At 37.5% G+C, this 11,412-nt stretch overlaps 1 pseudogene; it reads right to left on the reverse strand.

Annotated features, from left to right (window-relative positions):
• Positions 1-503: 503 nt before the first annotated feature.
• LOC101683289 lies at positions 504-6,214 on the reverse strand (annotated as a pseudogene).
• Positions 6,215-11,412: the final 5,198 nt, after the last annotated feature.

The following is an 11,412-nucleotide window of genomic DNA, read 5'->3' on the forward strand; positions in this document are numbered from 1 at the left end:
TCCTTAATCAATTTTGAATTAGTTTTTATGTATGGATTAAATTTGTGGTCCAATATCATATTCTTAGATGTAGCTGTCCAGTTTTCCCTACATTTTTGTTGAAGAGTTGGATATTTGTTGACTATTTTATATTACAGCTACTATAATAAACATTGGAGTTTACATATCTCTTCAAATTCTTGGTTAAGTTTATTCCTGCTTCATTATTTTTGATGATATTGTATAGAATTGTTTTCTGTTTTAAGCAGAAATCATTTTTATTATGTTAAAATATCCCTTAATAAGCTAGCATTTATTCATGTAAAGGAAAGTCCATAAAACAGACTCACAACTGTATTATTCTTGTTTTTTATTAAAGATTCATAAATTATAAGTAAATGGTACTCCTTATAATAGGTTACTAAAGGTGTATGCAGTTGTGAACTTGGAAGATATTCTACCTTTCTTGTTGCTTCAATCACAACAGAAGATTTATAACAAGGATGGGCTTTTATTTTGTGAACTTAAATCTTTACAAATGATTCAGTGCTTTTCTCTGCATGCATCAGTTTAAAGGCTTCATTAATTTAGTCAAAAGAAAAATTGTGAGTCACAAATTCTTTAACTTTTTTTTTTTTTTTTTGATGTACATTCAGATGCCAACTTTGTGGTGCTTGCTGTATTTTTCCATTCTCCAAAGTTAATGCCTTTCCATGTGATGCCTGTTATTACCTGGAATGGGTGGATGGGCAATTTCTTCATTTGAAACAGCTATGACAACCACCACATTGATGTTACACCCTTTGTGACAGTCCTCTAGCTCTGCTCTCATGACCTTCACATCACTCATATGCTCAAAGGAGTGGTGTATTTTTTCCCATGAGTCTTCTCAACGCACATTTCCTGAATGGTTTTCCTAAAGTTCTGGCAATTAATACATTCAGAGACCCTAAACTACTTGACCATTTTGAATTTATCATTATTTAAGTCCATACCAATGCTCTGGGACCTACTAACCACCTTTTAGCCCACAATAATTGCTAGTCCAACTCCTCCTAGGCCAAGGACAGCATAAATAGAGCCAGGCTCCACCTTGACTATGTTCACAACAGCACTATAACCTGTTGAAATGATGCAACTAGAAGGCAGACTACCTAAAGGTGCTAAAGGATCAATTCCAGCAAAAGAGGAATCAGCCACAACTCTTTATTCAGAAAATATGCTTGTTCCCATGTAATGCAAAATTGTATTTCTTTTTCAGGTAAATCTGCTAGTACTGTTTGACATTAATCCTTTCTTTTCAATGACGCTTGTCTTCTGGAGCTATTTGTTTTAGGATTGAGACAAAATCTGCATTCTCTACATTGTGAAATGTAAAGTGGGATGACAATATAACTTACTTTCAACTTAGTAACTCCTTCAGCAATAGTTTCCACAATTCTAGCACCTTTATGTCCCAAGATCACTGGGAGTTTCCACCAAGGATCTGCTCTACTCGGAATGTAGGAATTAGTGTGGCAAACTACAGTGGAAATAATCTTATTTCAAACTTCATGAGCCTTTGGAGTGGAGAAGGGGACTTAGAGAGTAGAAGGGAGTTGGGGTAAATTGGAAGGGGAGGTGAATCATGAGAGACTATGGACTCTGAAAAACAACTGAGGGGTTTGAAGTGGCGGGGGGGGTGGGAGGTTGGGGTACCAGGTGGTGGGTATTATAGAGGGCACAGATTGCATGGAGCACTGGGTGTGGTGAAAAAATAATGAATACCTTTTTTTTGAAAATAAATTAATTAATTTAATTAAAAAAATACTGAAAGTTTAAAAATTAATATATGTATATATACATATATATACATATGTATATACATTAATTTTTAAACTTTCAGTATTTTTTAAATTATTTTAAAATTAAATATATAATACTATATATGTATATACATACATATATAATTAATATATGTATATATTTAAAATTAATATTTACATATTTGCACATATACATATATGTACACATACATGTGTATATGTATATATACATATATGTATATGTGTATATATGTATATATAAAAATACTGAACGTTAAAAATTAATATATATACATATATGTATATGCATATATGTATATATACATATTTATTAATTTTTAATTGTTCAGTATTTTTTAAAATTATTTCCTTATTTTTCAGTTATTTATATATATACATGATGAACTTATATAGCATGTAATACCTGTATTATATATACACAATATATATTATGCATTTACCTAAATTATATTAATATAATTTATATATTTTATTTATTTTCTATTTTATTTTAAATGTACACAAAATATACATAAAATATAAAATATGTATTTATCTATCTTATACATTATGTATCTTATACACATTATAGTATGGGAAAATATGTACCATATTTTATGTATATGTGTAATTATGTGTGTATTTCCTTATAGTATATTATACAGACACACACACACACACACACACGTATGAAAAGACCGACAAAATTTTCTTCCTTTCCTATTTTGGGATCTAGTTTCTTTTAACAGGCAGTCCAAAACACACAAACGATTTGTTTTTGTTTGTTTTAACTTTTTTTTCTGTTATTCTTCTTATTTTTTTCTTTTTCTTTTCTTTTCTGGACTAAATCATGAGAAGGAGAAATTCACCCCAAAAGAAGGAACAGGAGGTAGCACTCTCTGCCAGGGATTTAAGCAATATGGAAATAAGTAAGGTGTCTGAACAAAAATTTAAAACAATGACCATAAAGATACTAGCTGAGCTTGAATAAAGCATAGAAGATAGTAGAAAATCCCTCCTTATAGAAGTAAAATTACTAAAATCTAGTCAGGTTAGAATTAAACTGTTATTACTGAGATGGAAACCCAAATGGAGGCTATAACAATGGAGATGAATGAGGTAGAATAATGAATCAGTGCTACAGAAGATTAAATGATGGAAAATAAGGAAGCTGAAAAAAGGAGAGAAAGAAAACTATTAGGTCATGAAGAGAGACATAGAGAACTCAGTGATTTCATAGACCAAAATAATATCTGTGTAAGAGAGGTCCCAGAAGATGAGGAGAAAGAGAAAGGAACAAAAGGTTTATTTCAAATTATGACTGAAAACTTCCCTAATGTGGGGAAGGAAGCAAGCATTCAAGTCCAGGAGACACAATCACCTCTCAAAATCAATAAAAATAAGTGAAAATCTAGACATATAGTAGTGAAGATTACAAATTTCAAGGATAAAGAGAAAATCTTGAAATTAGATTGACAGCAGACCTATCCACAGAGACCTGACAGGCCAGAAAGAGCTGGAATGTTATTTTCAGAGCAGTAAATGAGAAAAATATGCACTAAGAATACTATATCCAGCTGTCTGTCATTGAAAATAGAAGGAGAGATAAAAGGTATCCAGGATTAACAGTTTTCTTATGTAATTGGCTGCTCCCATATTGGGGGCATAAATATTTACAATTATTAGATCTTATTGGTGGGTAGTCCCTTTAAGAATGATGTAGTGTCCTTCTGTATCTCTGACTACAGTCTTTAGTTTAAAATCTAATTTATCTGATATTGAGAATCACTACACTGGCCTTCTTTTGAGGCCCATTGGCATGAAAGATGCTTGTCCATCCCTTCACTTTCATTCTGGATTATCCTTATGCTCAAAATGGGTCTCTTGTAGACAACATATGGATGGGTCTTGTCGTTTGATCCAATCTGCAACCCTGTGTCATTTTATGGGTGCATTTAGGTCATTCACGATGAAAGTGATTATTGAAAGATATGTTTTTATTGACATCATGCTACCTATGAAGTCTTTGTGTCTATAGGTTGCCTCCACATATTTCTGTTCAATTATATTCTTAGGATTTTTCCTTTTATAGAACCCCCCTTAATATTTCCTGTGGTGTCAGCTTGGTGGTCACATACCTTTTAAACCTTGCCAGTCTTGGAAGCTCTTTATCTCTCCATCCATTTTGAATGTCAGTCTTGCTGCATAGAGTATTCTTGGCTGCATGTTCTTCTCATTTAGTGCCCTGAATATGTCTTGCCAGCCCTTTCTGGCTTGCCAGGTTTCTGTGGACAGGTCTGACGTTATTCTGATGGGCTTTCCTCTGTACCTAAGGAATTTCTTTCTCCTAGCTGCTTTCGAGAGCTCCTGTCTACAATCATGATTCATCATTTTCACTATCAGGTGTCTTGAGGTCTTTCTAGATTCTATAATCTTGGGTGGAGACCGTTCTGCCTCTAGTACATGAATGCCGGTTCCATTCGTGAGATTGGGAAATTTTTCATGAAGAATTTGTTCAACTATATTTTTTAGTCTTCTTTATTTCTCCTCCCCCTCAGGGATGCAATAATATTGACGTTGGAACATTTCATGGTGTCATTTATTTCCCTAATTCTGTTTTTGTGGCTTGTAAGCTGTTTGTTCCAGGCTTCCCCTTGATCGTTTTTTTCTATCAGTTTGTCCTCCAGATCACTAATTCTATCTTCTGTCTCAGTTATGCTAGCTTTTAGAGAATTTAGATTAGATTGGAACTCATTGAGAACATTGTGAACATCATCCCTGGTGGATTTCACTTCTGCCCTAATCAATTCCATTTTGTTATCCATGGCTTTCTCCAACCTAGCTATTGCCTGGATAATTGTTAGCCTGAATTCCCTTTCCAATATATTGTCTATGTCCATAGCCACTGGCTCTGTTGCAGAAGGCCCAGCTTCTTAATTTTTCTTCTGTTGGGCATTCCTCCTCCTAGTCATTTTGGTAAGAGATGATTGAACAGATGTAGCTGAATGTATTGACCAAAGTGCAGGCAAGGTGCACCCTGGAACACTTCTGAGCAATCAAGAGCCCCCACTCAAAAGAAATAAAAAAGAATGAAAAAAAGAAAAAAAAAGGGTAAAAAAGATAGGTAAAATAAAAGAGAAGGCCCAGCCCAAATGGGCCCCAAGGTAAGATTTATTAAGTATACAAACAAAAACAAACAAATGAAAAGATCTACAAAAATAGATGGCAAGAGAAAAAAAATAAATATATATATATAAAAACAAAGATCCAAGTCCAAAAGAACCCCAAGTATAGGATTTATATACTCCCAGGACAAAAACAACTACACAGAAACTTTTTCTTCTGGCAGAAGAAAAAGTTGGGAGAATGGTTATAAAGTTTCAGTGTGGGCGAGAAAGTTTATTTTGATTCTTCCTGGGTGTATCTTGATATCTTTGTTAAAGGACTCAACTTTCCTAAGATAAAAAGGGATTAAAAACTGGTTTACCTATAGGGGTAGCATTGATTGGGAAAGGGTATTACATTTAAGTTTCACTCAATGAATATTAAAAAATACAAATAAAAGAAAGAATAAATTAAACTAAACTAAAATTTTTAAAGAATTAAAAAAATAGAAAAGCAAAAGAAAAACACAGGTATATGTATCAAAAAGTTCAGGCTAAAAGGTTATTATGGAATTTGATGTACTGGACATCTCACCATGATGATAAGTAGGTTAAAAAATTATCTTCAAAAAAATGAACCAGAATAGGGGGAATGAATTAAAAATACAAGTTGTATCTATGAAGTAGTGGTAGTTGTTCTCTTTTCTTTTTCTTTCTTTTCTTTTCTTTCTTTTTTTTTTTTTTTTTTTTTTTTTTTTTGGTTGGCTTTCTTGGGGAGGGGCCTACTGCTACTGCGTGGTTTTTCAGGCAGTGTTCCCTGAGTTAAGTCCTCCTGCCCCCATCAATGGGGTGGGATCTGAGGAAACCGGTTTTTCAGGTTTTTGTTCTCTGGAGGTTTCTTTCTTTCTTTCTAAGTTTGTTTTCTCTCGCCTTGGCAGCTTTTGATGGTTTTTGGAGGTTTAGAGGAAAGCAAACTGCCCCCAGACCTCCCTCTCAGAGAGAAGCCTCAGTCTCTTCCCCTCTGGGTGCTCCAGAGCACATAAATTCCCCCTTGACCTCTGGCAGAGCACGTTCCAAGTCATGGTCCCTGGGGTCACAGGAATTCCCGCTTGTATCCAAAACCACAGTAGCCACGGCTCTCTGGGCAGCTCCAGGCCACCAGAGAGGTTCCAAGCAGTGATAGCGTGCTAAGATTTTCCTCCTGGCCCAGGCTGGGGGTTGCTCAGACTCTCCGGGTTCAAGAGAGCGCCAGATGGTGCCTGTATGTACCTCTCTCAAGGAGGGGTGTGGGTCATGACTCAGACTCTGGTAGCAAGCCGCATGCATGGAGAATGCAAAAAACTGTGTTTCTGCTGGCTGGTGAGACTCCCTGTCCCTTATGGGAGCCAGAACTCAGATGCTCTCAGGCACACTGGCAACTTAGGGACCAAGACTTGGCTTCTTCGCCACACTCTCTCTGGCTCAGCACCAGGGGTGATTGTCCTGGGTCTGGGGACTTAAGCCCCTGTCCCTAACCGCCCCAATTCCCACAATTTCCCTCCACGATCCTTTGCTCTTTTTGAGTGCTTTCAACCAGACTCCAAGTTAATACTGGTCCCCAATCACAGGGCACTCTCGTATTAGGTTATTACTTTCCAATGGGTCGCTTCTGGTGGCTCCCTCCCCCTTCTGTTTATCTTCCCTTATCAGTCCAACGTTCCCACTTCACTTTACCTGCCCACTGGCATCTTCTGCCCCCATAGAGATCCAGAAGTGCATAATTCTAATCTAAGGCTCATTTCATGGGTGATCAGAGTTTTTTGGTAGGTAGCTCACTTTAGGGGACAGGTTGAAATGTGCCTCCTCCTACTTCCCCACCATCTTGTCCCCCTCCATAGATACAACTTTTTTTTTGTTGTTGTTCTCACTAGTCTTGTTCTTTTTAATTTTCTTTAATTACCTACCATTACAACTAGAGGTTTAATACAACATAATCCATAATAAACTTTTAATTTTAACTTTGTTATACATAAACCTGTTTTTCTTTTTCCTTTCTATTTTTCTTTTTTTAAATATACATATAAATATAAGCTTCAAGGTAATCTTCTTTCCTTAATAAATACTACCACTATATATAAACAAGTTTTAATCTACCTTTATCTCTGTAAAGTTGACTCCTTTGACAAAAATAACAAGATACATCCAGGAAGAATCAAAATAACCATCCTTGACCACATCAAGGATTTATGCAAACCTTCCCATCTTTTTCTTCTGTCAGTGTTTCTGTGTATTTGTTTTCCTCTAGTATTATATAAATCTTACCCTTGGGGTTCCTTTTGGCTGGGTTCCTTTTTATTTTCTTGTCATTTACTTTAGTTTTGTTTGTTTGTTTGTCCGTTTTTGTTTGTATACCTTATAAATCTTACTTTCTGGGCTCATTCTGGCTGAATCTTCTCTTATCCCTCTATCTCTCTTTTTCTCTTTTTTCCTTATTTTGGTGGTGACTTTTGATTGCTGCAAAGCATTCCAGGGTGCACATTGACTAGATCATAGCTGATATATTCAGCTCTCCATCCTATCAACCAACTCTCACCAAAATGACTACGAGAAGGAACATCCAACAGAGGAAAAATTCAGAGACTTCCTCTCCATCAGGACTATTGGATATGTACATAAAGTCCATGTCAGAAAGTGAGTTCAGGATATCAGTTATCCAGGCAATGGCTAGGTTGGAGAAAACCATTAGTGGCAACATAGAATCTCTAAGCAAGAAGTGAGACATGATCAGGCAGAACTTAAAAATACTATAATGAGATCCAATCTAGTCTAAATACTCTAATGGCTAGGGTAACCAAGGCAGAAGATAGAATTAGTGACCTAGAGGACAAAGTGATAGAGAAAAAAAGATCAGAAGGAGGCATGGAAGAAACAGCTTAGAAGCCATGGAAACAGAATTAGGCAATGAATGATGTCATGAACCATTTCAACATCAGAATTATTGGGATCCCAGAGAGGGTAGAGAAAGAGAGAATACTAGAAGATAGAGTTGAACAAATTCTCCATCAGAACAACATCAGATCTGTCCACAGAAACCTGAAAAACCATAAAGGGATGGAAAGACATATTCAGGGGACTAACCGGGATGAACATGCAGCAAAGAATACTTTATTTGCCAAGGCTCACATTCAGAATGGATGGAGAGATAATGAACTTCTGAGACCAGGGAGGTTTAGGAATTATGTGACCGAGGGGGGGGGGGAGTCAAGATGGCGGAGAAGTAGCAGGCTGAGACTACTTCAGCTAGCAGGAGATCAGCTAGATAGCTTATCTAAAGATTGCAAACACCTGCACATCCATCAGCAGATTAAAGAGAAGAGGAACAGCAATTCTAGAAACAGAAAAACAACCACTTTCTGAAAGGTAGGACTGGCGGAGAAGAGAATCCAAAGCCACGGGAAGATAGACCCTGGGGAGAGGGGTGGGCTCCCGGCAAGTGGCAGAGCAACGGAGCACAAAATCAGGACTTTTAAAAGTCTGTTCCGCTGAGGGACATCGCTCCAGAGGCTAAACCGGGGCGAAACCCACGCGGAGTCAGCATGGCCTCAGGTCCCCCAGGGTCACAGAAGGATCGGGGGTTTCTGAGTGTCACAGAGCTTACAGGTATTGGAACAGGAAAGCCAGCTACAGAGACAGAGCCCACAGTAAGCTCACAGCTCGGTGTTACCTTGAATCGGCCACAGGCTCGGTGAGCTTGGAGCATGGCCGGAGGTCAGGCAGATGGGAGTAACTGGGCACCGTTCTTTGAGGGCACACTGAGGAGAGGGGCCCCAGGCTCTCGGCTACTCTGGGCCGGAGACCAGGAGGCCGCCATTTGTATTCCCATCCTCCGGAAATCTACGGAAAGCGCTCAGGGACCAAAAGCTCCTGAAAGCAAACCCAAGGGGATTACTCAGCCCAACCCCTGGTAAGGGCGGTACCATTCCGCCTGGAGCAAAGACACCTGAAAATCACTACATCAGGCCCCTCCCCCAGAAGATCACCAAGAAATCCAGCTAAGACAAAGTTCACCTACCAAGGAGTACAGTGTCAATACCAAGGAGAGCAACAGTTTTCCAGAGGAGGAGAGAGCAAAGCACGGAACTCATGGCTTTCTCACTGTGAATTTTTAGTCTTGCAGTTATTTTAATTTTTTTCTTTTACATTTTTTTTCTCTTCGGCTAAATTTTTTTTAACTTTTACCCTTTTCATTTTTAACGTTTTTTAACTAGTTTATCTAATATACATATTTTTTCTTTCTTATACTTTAATTATTCGTTTTCTTTTTTTAATTCTTTTCTTTTTTTCTTTTTCTTTCTTTCTTTTTGAACCTCTTTTTATTCCCTTTCTCCCCCCTCACGATTTGGGATCTGTTCTGATTTGCTTAAAGCATATTTTCCTGGGGTTGTTGCCACCCTTTTAGTATTTTACTTGCTCCTTCATATACTCTTATCTGGAAAAAATGACAAGGAAGACAAATTCACCACAAAAAAATGGACAACAGGCAGTACCAAAGGCTAGGGACCTAATCAATACAGACATTGGTAATATGTCAGATCTAGAGTTCAGAATGACAATTCTCAAGGTTCTAGCCGGGCTCGAAAAAAGCATGGAAGATATTAGAGAAACGCTCTTGAGAGAAATAAAAGCCCTTTCTGGAGAAATAAAAGAACTAAAATCTAACAAAGTTGAAATCAAAAAAGCTATTAATGAGGTGCAATCAAAAATGGAGGCTCTCACTGCAAGGATAAATGAGGCAGAAGAAAGAATTAGCGATATAGAAGACCAAATGACAGAGGATAAAGAAGCTGAGCAAAAGAGGGACAAACAGCTAATGGATCACGAGGGGGGAATTCGAGAGAAAAATGACACCATAAGACGAAACAACATTAGAATAATTGGGATTCCAGAAGAAGAAGAAAGTGAGAGGGGAGCAGAAGGTATACTGGACAGAATTATTGGGGAGAATTTCCCCTAATGGCAAAGGGAACGAGCATCAAAATTCAGGAGGTTCAGAGAACGCCTCTCAAAATCAATAAGAATAGGCCCACACGCCATCACCTAATAGTAAAATTTACAAGCCTTAGTGACAAAGAGAAAATCCTGAAAGCAGCCCGGGAAAAGAAGTCTGTAACATACAATGGTAAAAATATTAGATTGGCAGCTGACTTATCCACAGAGACCTGGCAGGCCAGAAAGAGCTGGCATGATATATTCAGAGGACTAAATGAGAAAAACCTGCAGCCAAGAAAACTATATCCAGCTAGGCTATTATTGAGAATAGAAGGAGAGATAAAAAGCTTCGAGGACAAACAAAAACTGAAAGAATTTGCAAACACCAAACCAGCTATACAGGAAATATTGAAGGGGGTTCTCTAAGCAAAGAAGAGCCTACAAGTGGTAGATCAGAAAGGAACAGAGATAATATACAGAAACAGTCACCTTACAGGCAATACAATGGCATTAAATTCATATCTCTCAATAGTTACCCTGAATGTAAATAGGATCAGTGCCCCAATCAAAAGACACAGGGTATCAAAATGGATAAAAAAACAAAAATCCATCTATATGTTGCATACGAGAAACTCATTTTAAGCCCGAAGACACCTCCAGATTTAAAGTGAGGGGGTGGAAAAGAATTTACCATGCTAATGGACATCAGAAGGAAGCAGGAGTGGCAATCCTTATATCAGATCAATTAGATTTTAAGCCAAAGACTATAATAAGAGATGAGGAAAGACACTATATCATACTCAAAGGGTCTGTCCAACAAGATCTAACAATTTTAAATGTCTATGCCCCCAACGTGGGAGCAGCCAACTATATAAACCAATTAATAACAAAATCAAAGAAACACATCAACAATAATACAATAATAGTAGGGGACTTTAACACTCCCCTCACTGAAATGGACAGATCATTCGAAGCAAAAGATCAGCAAGGAAATAAAGGCCTTAAACGACACACTGGACCAGATGGACATCACGGATATATTCAAAACATTTCATCCCAAAGCAACAGAATACACATTCTTCTCTAGTGCACATGGAACATTCTCCAGAGTAGATCACATCCTCGGTCCTAAATCAGGACTCAACCGATATCAAAAGATGGGGATCATTCCCTGCATATTTTCAGACCACAATGCTCTGAAGCTAGAACTCAACCACAAAAGAAAGGTTGGAACGAACCCAAATACATGGAGACTAAATAACATCCTTCTAAAGAATGAATGGGTCAACCAGGAAAGTAAAGAAGAATTGAAAAAAATCATGGAAACAAATAATGAAAACACATTGGTTCAAAATCTGTGGGACACAACAAAGGCAGTCCTGAGAGGAAAATATATAGCGGTACAAGCCTTTCGCAAGAAACAAGAAAGGTCTCAGGTACACAACCTAATCCTACACCTAAAGGATCTGGAGAAAGAACAAGAAAGAAACCCTAAGCCCAGCAGGGAAGAGAAATCATAAAGATCAGAGCAGAAATCAATGAAATAGAAACCAGAA

This window comes from Mustela putorius, unplaced genomic scaffold (genome assembly GCF_011764305.1).
Source record: "Mustela putorius furo isolate JIRA1106 unplaced genomic scaffold, ASM1176430v1.1 tig00001361_pilon_pilon_pilon, whole genome shotgun sequence".
Lineage (NCBI taxonomy): Eukaryota > Metazoa > Chordata > Mammalia > Carnivora > Mustelidae > Mustela > Mustela putorius.